We start from the raw sequence: 13,422 nt of genomic DNA on the forward strand, positions 1-13,422 counted from the left end.
CTTTTGCTTTGATTACTGCTTTGCACACTCTTGGCATTCTCTTGATGAGCTTCAAGAGGTAGTCCCCTGAAATGGTTTTCACTTCACAGGTGTGCCCTGTCAGGTTTAATAAGTGAGATTTCTTGCCTTATAAATGGGGTTGGGACCATCAGTTGCGTTGAGGAGAAGTTAGGTGGATACACAGCTGATAGTCCTACTGAATAGACTGTTAGAATTTGTATTATGGCAAGCAAAAAGCAGGTAACTAAAGAAAAAACGAGTGGCCATCATTACTTTAAGAAATGAAGGTCAGTCAGTCAGCCGAAAAATTGGGAAAACTTTGAAAGTAAGGGCTATTTGACCATGAAGGAGAGTGATGGAGTGCTGCGCCAGATGACCTGGCCTCCACAGTCACCGGACCTGAACCCAATCGAGATGGTTTGGGGTGAGCTGGACCGCAGAGTGAAGGCAAAAGGGCCAACAAGTGCTAAGCATCTCTGGGAACTCCTTCAAGACTGTTGGAAGACCATTTCAGGGGACTACCTCTTGAAGCTCATCAAGAGAATGCCAAGAGTGTGCAAAGCAGTAATCAAAGCAAAAGGTGGCTACTTTGAAGAACCTAGAATATGACATATTTTCAGTTGTTTCACACTTGTTTGTTATGTATATAATTCAACATGTGTTAATTCATAGTTTTGATGCCTTTATAGTCATGAAAATAAAGAAAACTCTTTGAATGAGAAGGTGTGTCCAAACTTTTGGTCTGTACTGTATATATATATATATATATATATATATATATATTGCAGTTGCCTGCCCGTGTGTGAGAGGCTGCAGGCTCACAGACTGTACTGTGTGCACACCATTCATACAGGGTGTCACAGACAGTACTTTGCAGAAAAAAAAGTAAATTCTTTTTTTTTTTTTTATATAATCGCAGTTGCCAGACAGTGAGAGGCTGCAGGCTCACAGACTGTACTGTGTCCACTGGCCAGGCCACCACTCATACCGTTACAGGGTGTCACACTCACAATACCTGGCAGATAAAAAAAAGCCACTTTATTTTTTCTCTGTGATATAATCGCAGTTGCCAGACAGTGAGAGGCTGCAGGCTCACAGACTGTACTGTGTCCACTGGGCAGGGCACCACTCATACCGTTACAGGGTGTCACAATACCTTGCAGATAAAACTAAAGTCAATGTATTATTTTTCTGTAATAAATATAATCGCAGTTGCAAGCCAGTGTGTGTCAGGTCCACAAAGACTGTACTGTGCCCACTGCCCACCACTTATATAGGGTGGCACAGTACCTTGCACACATAGTACCACGTATCTAAAAAAAAATGACAGGCAGAGGCAGTGGAATAATGCCCAGTGTTCAGAGGCCACGTACCCTGAATCCGAAAAATTCGGAGAAAATAGTTAACTGGCTTACACAGGACACCCAATCTTCAACAGCTTCCGCTAAGAACCTTGACGCACCATCCTCTTACAGCTCAGCTTCGGTCACCTGGTCTCAAGTTACCACTCTCCCGCCCGCCGCCACCACCACCACTACCACCACAGCCACCACGGCCGCTTCAATGGATCCCTCAGAGGAGTTATTTACACATCAGTTGGATGAAATTAGTGATGCGCAACCATTATTGCCAGAGGATGTAGATAACAGGGATATGTCTCAGTCAGGCAGGATTACACACATGGACGTACAGTGTGATGATGATGATGATGATGTTGTACCCGCTGCTGCTTCCTTTGCTGAGGTGTCAGATACAAGTGAAGTGGTTGATGATGACGATGTGTCCGTGGATGCCACGTGGGTGCCTGCTCGAAGAATAGAAGAAGAGGGGGAAAGTTCAGAAGGGGAGACAAAGAGAAGGAGGAGACAAGTTGGAAGCAGGGGGAGGTCATCGCAAGGAGCTAGTGGCAGAGTCAGACAGCATGTATCGGCACCCGGGGTCAGCCAGACAGCACGCCAATCAACGCATGCTGTTGCCACCATTTTTTTGTGTGTCTGCCTCTGATAACAGCAATGCCATTTGCAACCTGTGCCAAAAGAAACTGAGTCGTGGGAAGTCCAACACCCACCTCGGTACAACTGCTTTGTGAAGGCACATGATCGCACATCACAAACGCCTATGGGATCAACACATGAGTACAAGCAGCACACAAACTCAAAGCCGCCATCCTCCTTTTGATCCAGCATCTTCAGCCACGTCAACCTGTCCTCCTTGCCCCCTCTCAACCATCCGCCACTCTGTCTCTCACCTTGAGCAGTTCCTGCTCATCTGCCCACAGTCAGGTGTTTGTCAAGGACATGTTTGAGCATAAGAAGCCAATGTCACAAAGTCACCCCCTTGCCCGGCGTCTGACAGCTGGCTTGACAGAACTCTTAGCCCGCCAGCTTTTACCATACCAACTGGTGGAGTCTGAGGCCTTCAAAAAATTTGTCGCTATTGGGACACCACAGTGGAAGGTACCCGGACAAATTTTTTTTTCAAAAAAGGCAATCCCAAACCTCTACTCTGAAATTGAAAAGGAAGTCATGGCATCTCTGGGGTTGGGGCAAGGGTCCATCTGACCACTGATACCTGGTCTGCAAAGCACGGTCAGGGCAGGTATATCACCTACACTGCGCATTGGGTCAACCTGCTGACAAGCATGGAATGCGTGGCTCTGCAGCGGAGTTGGTGACACCGCCACGACTTGCAGGCAGGCCTACTGCCACCTCCTCTACTCCTCCTACTCCATCCTCTTCGATAACCTCCTCGGCTGAGTCCTCTTCTGCTGCGGCGTCTGGCTGCACATCAACTGAATCCCCCCAGCTCCCCAGGGGCTATTCCACATCCCGGATACGACAGTGTCACGATGTCTTGGGGTTGACTTGCCTGAAAGCAGAGAGTCACACCGGACCAGCACTCCTGTCCGCCCTGAACGCACAGGTGGATCAGTGGCTGACCCCGCACCAACTGGAGATCGGCAAAGTGGTGTGTGACAATGGAAGCAAATTGTTGGCGGCATTGAATTTGGGCAAGTTGTCACATGTGCCGTGCATGGCACATGTGTTGAATCTCATCGTACATCGCTTTGTGTCTAAGTACCCAGGCTTACAGGACGTCTTCAAGCAGGCCAGGAAGGTGTGTGGCCATTTCATGCGTTCCTACACGGCCATGGCGCACTTTTCAGATCTCCAGCGGCGAAACAACATGCCAGTGAGGCGCTTTATTTGCGACAGCCCGACACGTTGGAATTCAACACTCCTAATGTTCGACCGCCTGCTCCAACAAGAAAAAGCCGTCAACGAGTATTTGTATGACTGGGGTGCTAGGACAGCCTCTGCGGAGCTGGGAATTTTTTTTGCCACGTTACTGGACGCTCATGCGCAATGCCTGTAGGCTCATGCGTCCTTTTGAGGAGGTGACAAACCTAGTCAGTCGCACCGAAGGCACCATCAGCGACCTCATCCCATTTGTTTTCTTCCTGGAGTGTGCCCTGCGAAGGGTGCTGGATCAGGCTGTAGATGAGCGTGAAGAGGAAGAGGAAGAGTTGCGGTAACCATCACCACCAGAAACAGCCTTGTCATCATCGCTTGCCGGACCTGCGGCAACGCTGCAAGAGGAGTATGTGGAAGAGGAGTCAGAGGAGGAATGTGGCTTTGAGGAGGAGGAAGACCAACCACAGCAGGCAACCCAGGGTGCTCATTGTTGTCATCTATCTGGGACCCGTGGTGTTGTACGTGGCTGGGGGGAAGAACAGACCGTCAATGACATCAGTGAGGACGAGGAACGGGAAATGAGTAGCTCGGCATCCAACCTTGTGCAAATGGGGTCTTTCATGCTGTCATGTCTGTTGAGGGTCCCTCGTATAAAAAGGATGTAGGAGAACGACCTGTACTGGGTGGCCACGCTACTAGACCCCTGGTAAAAGCAGAAAGTGCCAGAAATGTTACCGAATTACCGGAAGTCGGAAAGGATGCAGCAGTTCCAAAACAAGTTTTACACAGCTTATAAGGGGGATGTCACAGCACAACGGGAATCTAACTGGGGAATAGGTGAAAGTAATCCTCCTCCTACCACGGCGGCAAGGACAGGACGCTTTACAGATGTGTTGTTGATGGAGGACATGCAGAGCTTTTTCAGTCCTACACATCGCCACAGCCCTTTGGGATCCAGCCTTAGAGAACGACTCGACCGACAGGTAGCAGACTACCTTGCCTTAACTGCAGATATCGACACTCTGAGGAGCGATGAACCCCTTGGTGTGCAGGCTTGACCTGTGGCCTGAGCTATCCCAGTTTGCGATAGAACTTCTGGCCTGCCCTGCTTCAAGTGTCCTGTCAGAAAGGACCTTTAGTGCAGCAGGAGGCATTGTCACTGACAAGAGAAGTCGCCTCGGTCAAAAAAGTGTTGGTTACCTCACCTTCATTAAGATGAATGAGGCATGGATCCCGAAGGGACTGACAGTGGGGGTTACGTTTGACTAACAAAAGGCCTGATGACATGCCTTGGCCTCAAAATGGTCCCCACGCTGCTGTATTTAATGTCTGCATACCGGATGACTTTCGTGAATTCTCCGCCACCAACTAGGGTTCAAGCCGCAATGTTTTAGTCACCTTTCTGCCTGGAAAACATAAATTTTTCCGGCCGCTGCTACAACAGCAGCTGCAACAATACCATTATTTTTCACGCTTGTGGACATGCCTAATTTTTCTGGCCTCTGGTGCTGCACTGTGGCTGCAAAAACAAAACAAAAAAAAGGCACATACATGTGTCAATTCCCCTTCGTGATCGTTACCTTGACGTGGTGAAGGGGTTATCACAATGAAGCGATCATCACCTCTATGAGTGTGTTGGCACCCCATATGATAAGGCCGTTGCTTCATTATGATCAGACTAAAAGCGATCGGCTGTATAATTTTTCATAGAAAAAACATTAATTTTCATTTTTTTAGAGTCAATAAATTTTTATTGAAGTGTATCATAAAGGCAAATAATGCTGTACAACACACGCAGGTGAGCACAGGCATGCATAGAATGAAATCTCCCAAACAGGGGAGTTTAAAACAAGGATCAAAGCAAATGGTAAAGTAAAATGACAAATAATAGAACACAATACATTAGCAATTCCTCAAAGTGTACCAATAGGGGAGAGGAAGGAAAGAGGGGGGAGTACATGGGTATAGGTTATTATAAGCCTTGTTTCAGCTGTAAAAATTAGGAAGGGGATATATATCTTGAGGACTTCCATAATCTCCATGTTTTCTCATATTTTGCGGTATTGCAGGTTGCATTACCAGATGCAGAAGCCATAATTTGTTCAAAGAGACAGGTTCTGTTAATCCTTTGGATTACCTCTAATATCGTAGGTGGGTGCAGGGATTTCCACTTTGAGGTGATGGCTAGTTTAGCTGATAGGAGGATATAACAAACCAAACCCCTACATGCTACGGGTAAATTAGAAATCCCAATCATAAGCAATGCCAACGAGGGAGAGGGGGAGCACAGAGTCGGTTGTGAACCCGAGAACTGAGCAATTAGGGAGAAGACTTCTACCCAAAAGGGTTTGACTATTGGGCAATCCCACAGGACATGGAACAACGTGCCTTTGTGACAGCAATTCCTCCAGCAAAGGGGGGAAACGGACGGGTATATGAGATGTAGCCTTTCAGGGGTGAAATACCACCTTAATGTGGTTTTGACAAATGATTCATATTAAGTTACACAGGTAATATTTTTTGTGACAAACTTAAAAGCTGTCTGCCATTGTAGAGGTGTAAACTTTGCTTTTAGATCTCGTTCCCAAGATAACAGCGGTGCAGACAAAGTGAAAGTGTCTTTACAATTAAGCTGAGAATATAAGGGACGAAGGGTTTAAGTAGTCTGTTTTGGTGGTGATCACATCTCTAATAGCCGTCCGTTAATTGCAGGAATGGATGGGTTTTCCCCTAGGTAGTGTCTTATCCTAAGGTATTTATAAAAGTCCACATTGGGGACCTTAAAGGTAAGGTGAAGGCTTTCAAAAGTGACTAAGCTATCCTTTTGAAAAAGTTGTACAGTTTTTGTGATACTATATTTACTCCAAGCTTCCACTCCTAGGTCTGGGATAAGGTGATCTAGGACAGCTAACGGGATGGGGCCCCGAGAAGGAAGAGTTCCATTGACCGTGAGAGTGTGATACTTAATCCAACAATCTAAGGCATTGGAGGCCAGGAAGGATAAGCTTGGTTTTACAAATGTCTTCCCTAGAGAGGCTATCAATAATGCTCTAAGATTGCCCCCTGAGATTTCCAAGGAGTCAATATGGGTCCATTGTTTGGAAAGGTCCATCCTCCACCAGCTCTCCAGCTGGGCTATTTGTGTCGCCAGGTAATAGTCATAGACATTTGGTAAACTGATACCACCTAATTGTTTCTTGACCTGCAAGATTTTTGTAGCAATTCTGGGTTTCTTACCCCGCCAGAGAAAGGTGTTTAGTAGTAGAGAAGTATGACACTGGAAGCTTTATGGGGAGAACTCTAAAAAGGTAGAGAAGTTTAGGTAGAGCAAACATCTGGAAAGTAGCTAGTCTACCAAGCCAGGAAATTTCAAACTTATTATATTGTTCCAGTTCTTTTTTCAGACCTGAGAGTAAAGGAGGGTAATTGGCTAGATATAGCTTATGGATTGAGGAGGTGAGGTTAATGCCTAAGTACTGGATTTGTTCAGATTGCCAATCTAACGTGAATTTATCTTGGAGGGGTTTAATTGTTGAGGGGGCAAGGTTTAGGGGCAGGGCCTGGGATTTAGATGAGTTCAGCTTATAATAGGAAAGTTGGCCAAATTGGGCGATAATGTCTAAGGCTGAGGATAGAGAGGATGTAGGGTCAGTGAGTGTGAGTATCACGTCGTCTGCATATAGGCTCAGAGTGTGGGTGTGATCAGCGATCTGGACCCCGGACACTTTACTATCTAATCGCAAGGCTTGGGCAAGGGGTTCAATAGATAGAATAAACATGAGAGGGGAGAAGGGGCATCCCTGTCTGGTCCCGTTGGATATGTCGAATGACTTGGACAGGGACCCGTTTACCCAGACTCTGGCAGAAGGATCTTTATAGAGTGCCTGGATAGAGGCTAGTACAGGGCCACTTATTCCCATCTTAGAGAGAACCGAGAAGGAAAAGGACCAGCAAATGCGGCCGAACGCTTTTTCGGCATCTAGCGTCACAAAAAGCTCTGTTTTTTTTTTTACGTTGAAGATGAGAGAGTATATTTAGAATCCTTCTAGAGTTTTCCTGAATTTGACGGCCTTTAACAAAGCCGACCTGGTCAGAGTGTATTAGCGAGGGAATGAGGGTGGCTAGTCTAGTTGATAAGATTCTGGCAAATATCTTTATATCTGTATTCAGAAGGAATAAGGGACGGAAGTGTTTCGGGTCATCTGTCGGCTTATTGGGTTTGGGAATGGTCACTATTAAAGCTTCAAGCATTTCTCTGGGGAATGAACCCGTTTCTCTGGCGGATCGGAAGGATTGTAGCATGCAGCTGGAGAGCTGGTCAAAGAACGCCCTATAATAAGAATTGGACAGGCCATCTGGACTTGGGGCTTTATTTGGGGGTAATTTTTTAACAATGGCGTGGAGTTCTTCAACGGTCAGGGGGGCATTGACGGTTTGTAATTGGGCAGCAGTCAACTGTGAGAGACCTAATCTGTCCAAGAAGGCATCAATAAGTTCTGGTTGTGGTGGTATGACCACCTTGTTTGGAGACAGGTTATAGAGGGAGGCATAGAAATCACCAAAAGCGTCTGCTATGTCTGTTGGGGATATTAATTTCTTCCCTGATGATGAGTCCCAGAGAACGGGAATCTTAGACTTTGCTGCTCTTTGTTTTAAATGGTTAGCTAACAGTTTACCTGCTTTGTTATCTTGAGAATAGAAAGAGGCCTGTGTCCGTTTCAATCTTAATTCGTGTTTATACAGGAGACAGGCGGATAGTTGAGATCTGAGAGACTTGAGATCCTCTGAGTAGGAAGGGGATACAGAAGCTTTATTAAGGGTCTCAATTCTCTGGATCTTGTTTAATAATTCCCCTATTTTTTCCTTACGTTCTCTCTGGAGTCTACTACCTATCTTTATAAATACACCTCTGATATACGCCTTATGGGCACACCAAAGGGTGGAAGGATTGGTGACAGAACCGTCATTTAAAAAGAAGAACTCTTTCAATGCGGCTTTAAGTTCCTGAAATAGTTGAGGGTGATCTATAACATACGTGTTGTTTCGCCAAGGAGAATACGGTTTGGTTACATGGGACTCCTTCAGGGATAGGGAAATCGGGGCGTGATCTGACCATGTGATCGTATGAATGGATGATACAATCGCGTTAACAATCACTGACCTGCTAGTTAAAAACATGTCAATTCTAGAATAGGACTGGCCTGTTGGTGAAAAAAAGGAGTAGTCCCTTTCTGTACCGTGTTGGATCCTCCAGATGTCATACAGATCTTCTTGTAGGAAAAGAGAAGAGATAGCTCCCGGAGTATCTCTGGAGGGATTTGTGGAGTCTACGCTTGGGTCCATAATAGAATTGAAGTCGCCACTCCAGATCACATGGCCAGATCGTAACCCTCGTACCTTAGAAGCCAGATGCCTAAAGAAGGATAGCTGATGCTTATTAGGAGCATATAGAAAAACTAACGTATAATCAACATTATTAATAGAGCACACTAGGATAACATATCTACCTCCAGGGTCTAGGACCGAGGATTTCAAAGCAAAGGCTACTGAATGGCTTATGGCCACTAATACACCTCTCTGTTTTTTAACATGGTGGGATTGAAAGATATGTGGGAACTTAGGGTGATGAATTCTATGACCATCAGATTGGAGTAAATGAGTTTCAGTGGTGCAAAAGATGTCACATTTCAGTTCACAAATTTACTTCCACAGCATAGATCTATTCAGCCCTTTAACATTTAGAGCAGAAATTTTGAGAACCATGTTTGTGGGAGGAATGGTGAATCTGCAAGATCAAATCTACATATACTGAAAGGGCAATTCAAGGTTTCAGCATGTCTAAACCCTAGTTCATATCTCTTTGGAATTTACCCCAAAGGTACATGAGGAGGACAAATACAGGACATATTAAAGTAACAGCAAAAGAAAAACATAAGGAATAAACGTAAAAGGGATAGTAGAACTAACACAGTGAAAAGGCACCTGATAGCCATCAGGCACTATGGTGTGGGCTTACGAGGCAGTTTCTGCCCGACTGACCACTCGAGCCCTACACAAATGAAAATACTATTGAGTACTCTGACAGTTCACCGGTCAATGTTGAGGTTTATGCCTGGGTGGGACCGTCTGCCAGTCTGATACAATCTGGACCGGACCTCTTGATTGAAGATCAGGGGTTTCTTTGATGGGAATGTTCCAATCTGCTAGTAGCTTTTTTCCTGAGTCCAGGGAGTGAACTGCATGTAGAGTGCCCAGGTGATGAATTAGCACTTTAGTAGGAAAACCCCAGCGATATGGTATGTTATGGTCCCGTAGGGCTGCAGTAAAAGGGGCCAGGTTTCTTCTTTGCTGGAGAGTAGGGGCAGACAGATCTGCAAAGATTTTAACCCCTTCATGTGGAGCCGGCAGGGGGCCTTTCTTCCTGGAGGCATTCATGAGCAGCTCTTTAATATGGAAAAAGTGGACTCTAGCAAGTACATCTCTGGGAATTGCGTCTGGGAGATGTTTCGGTCTGGCCACTCTGTGTGCCCTGTCTAGGGTGAGATCCTTTTCGCTCATGTTTGGTAAAAGTGATCGCATAAGGTCCAGTATGTAAGCTTCTAGCTCCTTTGGCGATATTTCTTCAGGTATGCCCCGTAGCTTAATGTTATTGCGGCGAGACCTATCTTCTTGGTCCACCACTTTGTTCTTGAGCCTCTCCACTTCAGAGGATAATTCCTCATGCGCATCCACTAGATGATTATGAGATGCCGCGAAGTCTCCCATTTTAGTTTCAACATGGGTGAGCCGTTTGTCTGCCTCAGTAATTGAGGCCTGCAGGGTTGACAGGAGGGCCGCAATCTCATTATGCATGGAGCGGCTAAACACCACCAACATCTCTTTAATCATGTTGCCTGTGGCTAGGTCATCTGTGGTGGGAAAGTTCGCAAGAGATGGGGTACCCCGATCGCTCACCCCCGCTTGTACCTGCACGTCTTCCTGAAGTCGAGGTCTCTGCTTTAGCAGGCTTTGGCTGGGGGATTCAAGAGCACGGGCCTGGAGATCAGGAGGGCTGCATCGGTCCGGTGTAATCGTCATAGGCATGGTAAGGTGAGACTCAGCCGGCGAAGCAGGATGTGTAAGTAGAGGACGGGAGGCAGGAGAGCTTCTTTGCTGGAGTGGAGTAGTCGCTGGGGAGACATGCTCCGCGGAGCTTGAGGAGCGCGTGGAGGCAGGCGAGCCCGCGCCATCTTGGTCTCTCAGTCTCTCTACAAAGAAGTCTAGTTTCCCTTGCTTCTTGACGGATATTTTCCCCCTTTTCATCATGGGTGTGAAGCGGGAGACTTCTGCTCCGGTACCGAATGAATAAGTCGGGTGTCAGCTTGTTGTAGCTTGCAAGTCGCTTGGTAGGGCTCGGGAGCTCACAGCTCGAGCGGCCATCTCTCTCGGCTGGCAAACCACGCCCCCCTAATTTATTTATTTTTTTGCGTTGTATGGGTTTTTAATACATAAAATGAAAAAATCATAATAAAGTCTCTTAATAGTTTATTAGAAATAATGCAGACAATTTTAAAAATCCCCATCAATTCCAATACAAAGCAAGTACAGAGCTCAGAACTAAATTATTTCAGGATGTCGTAATGGTTCGTTAATTCGACAATGGTTAATCAATTCGACACACTTCCCCAGATAGGGGACGTAACAGGGATTAAACTGATAGGAATAGTACTAGTTAAGACACCACTCATATAGGGTGTCACAGCACATTGCTCCGTTTACGTGCAGCGCCCCAACTTGGGAGTAAGAGGACCGACCAAGCTGCTTTTTCCATCTCCCGGTTCGTAAAATCAATTCAGTTTGGTGTCACTGTGAAGGCAGTCGAAGGTACCCGGCCATTTTATTTATTTTTTTCACAAAAAGCAATCCCTGATATGGGACGTAACTGTAACGGTCACGTACACACACACACACAGGGGGGGAGGGAAGTGACCACTGCGCTCCACCCTTACCCCTGGCCCTGCCTACTTGCCTCGCGAGTCCTAATGACAGGGGACAACTGGACGGCAATCCCTAACTTGGAATAAGTGCAGGGATGACAGACAGACAAACAACAGGACGTGAACAGACCGAGTCAATACCAGGAAAGCTACAAAGTACAAAGGATTAAGCAAAGAATGGTCAGGAGAAGCCGGGGTCAAATACCAGGAGAGCAGAGAAGTACAAGAGGAGTCCTAAGAGAGTAGTCAGGTGGGAGCCGAGGTCACAATACCAGGACGGATGCGCAGTACAGGAGGATCAGGCAAAAGGATGGTCAAGGAACAGGATCAGGTAAGTATTCAGCAGTCCAACAGATAGCCAGGAACCTAGAAATTAACAGGCAACCTGTAGCCAGCAGGCTGCCTGTATTTATAGTGGGGAGTGAGGGTCATGTGACGTGGCCAGCGTCACATGACCGACAGACCAACCAGTCGAGCACTGAGTGATCAGCTCGGCGCTCAAGGCAGACTTAGGAGCAGGGAGCCAACTAGCTAGTAAAGCTGCCCTGGGAATGAGGTCAAACACAAATCCTCATTCCCAAAGCTAAGCAACAGGTCTGCGGGCGATGGGGGACCGAGTGCACCTTCGGAACCCCGTGACAGTACCCCCCCTTTTACGAGGGGCCACAAGACTTCAGGCGATGGCTTTTCAGGGTGTTCTAAATTAAATTTACGAACAAGTCTAGGAGCATGAACCTCCCTGGCAGGTACCCAAGATCTCTCTTCAGGTCCATACCCCTTCCAGTGAATCAGGTACTGCAAGGAATTACGCACCTTCCGGACATCCACTATTTTAGACACCACATACTCGACAGCATCATTAACAAGAACCGGCGGAGGCGAGGCTTTTGATGGTACTACCGGTTCAAAATATTTTTTAAGCAGAGATTTATGGAACACATTATGAATGTGGAATGACTCGGGCAGCTCCAACCTAAAAGATACCGGGTTAATCACTTCCGTGATCTTATATGGTCCAATAAAACGAGGAGCAAATTTTTTAGAAGTTACCTTGAGAGATAGATTCTTGGAGGATGTTGAGGGAAGTTTGGATTTAAATATATATGTATATATGCCCTTACATATATGCATGTATATTGGCCCTTTTGCATGGGCCGGTCCAGGTGGTATGGGTGTATACATAGAGATGTATGTATGCCCCCTTGTCAGCATACATCTCTATGTATAATATATCCATATGCAGGTGGGCTTATCACTGCCCATTTATGATATTGTGTATATGGACATGCATGTAGATGTGCCCCAAACATCTATATGGGTGAATATACCTAAGTGCCCCCAGGTTGGGTAGTATGTGTGTGTGTACATATATATATATATATATAGATCAGCCTGGTTCCTTTATGACGTGAGAGTGTGTGATGTTATGTGGCAGCTGGGGGCTTACAGCTTGTGCAGGAAGTCCTTTGTTTCAGCTCTAGCATTCTGTCACACGACCCCACGATGACCTACGTATCTGTCCATGGGAGAACCTCTCCAACAACTGAGCCTAAAGTTGTACTTGTGTTAAAAGGTCAGCCTACGGCCGTCCGTACCCCATAAGGAGGTGCTACATGGATTAAGGGTAAAGTCATTCTGGAATCATTGGGAGTGACTGACACCGAAAGACTGGCACTGACATTGGGGGTGACGGACGCCAGAAGAACAACACTGGCAAAGAGAAAGAACACGGTCGCTGAGTGGAGTGATAAAAACGGCGAAGGTGAAGCCATTCCCGAGTCAGAAATAGACTACATAGGGAGTGGCTGACACCTGAGGATCATAATGTAAGATGCAAGTAAATTCCAGAGAAGAAGACTGTGAAGAAGGAGGAGGGGGGCTGCTTTTGTGCTATAAAGCCCCCAGCAGGGCAGACATGCTCTCTCTTGGATTCCTGGTCTGCAATGAGACACATGGGAGCTGCACCCTGAAGAGAGGCCACATGGCCCTGAAAAATGGCTGAGTACCAACCATCCCATAACCCCTGGCTGCTGACTTCATGTCTCAGCATTAATCCTTGATGAGCCTGTACCCTGGAAGCAGCCCAGTCACCCCCTGTATAACCCTTGGTTACCCTTAACCTCTCCTGCCCTGAGTCCCCCTATAATCATATATCCCCTGTGTTCCCCCAGGATTGTAGATCCCTCATATCCCCTGTTCCGTGATAACCCCTGGTTATTCCCCGTAGGGATAGTATATTGTCAGGATTGGGT

This window comes from Bufo bufo, chromosome 7 (genome assembly GCF_905171765.1).
Source record: "Bufo bufo chromosome 7, aBufBuf1.1, whole genome shotgun sequence".
NCBI classification, from domain to species: domain Eukaryota; kingdom Metazoa; phylum Chordata; class Amphibia; order Anura; family Bufonidae; genus Bufo; species Bufo bufo.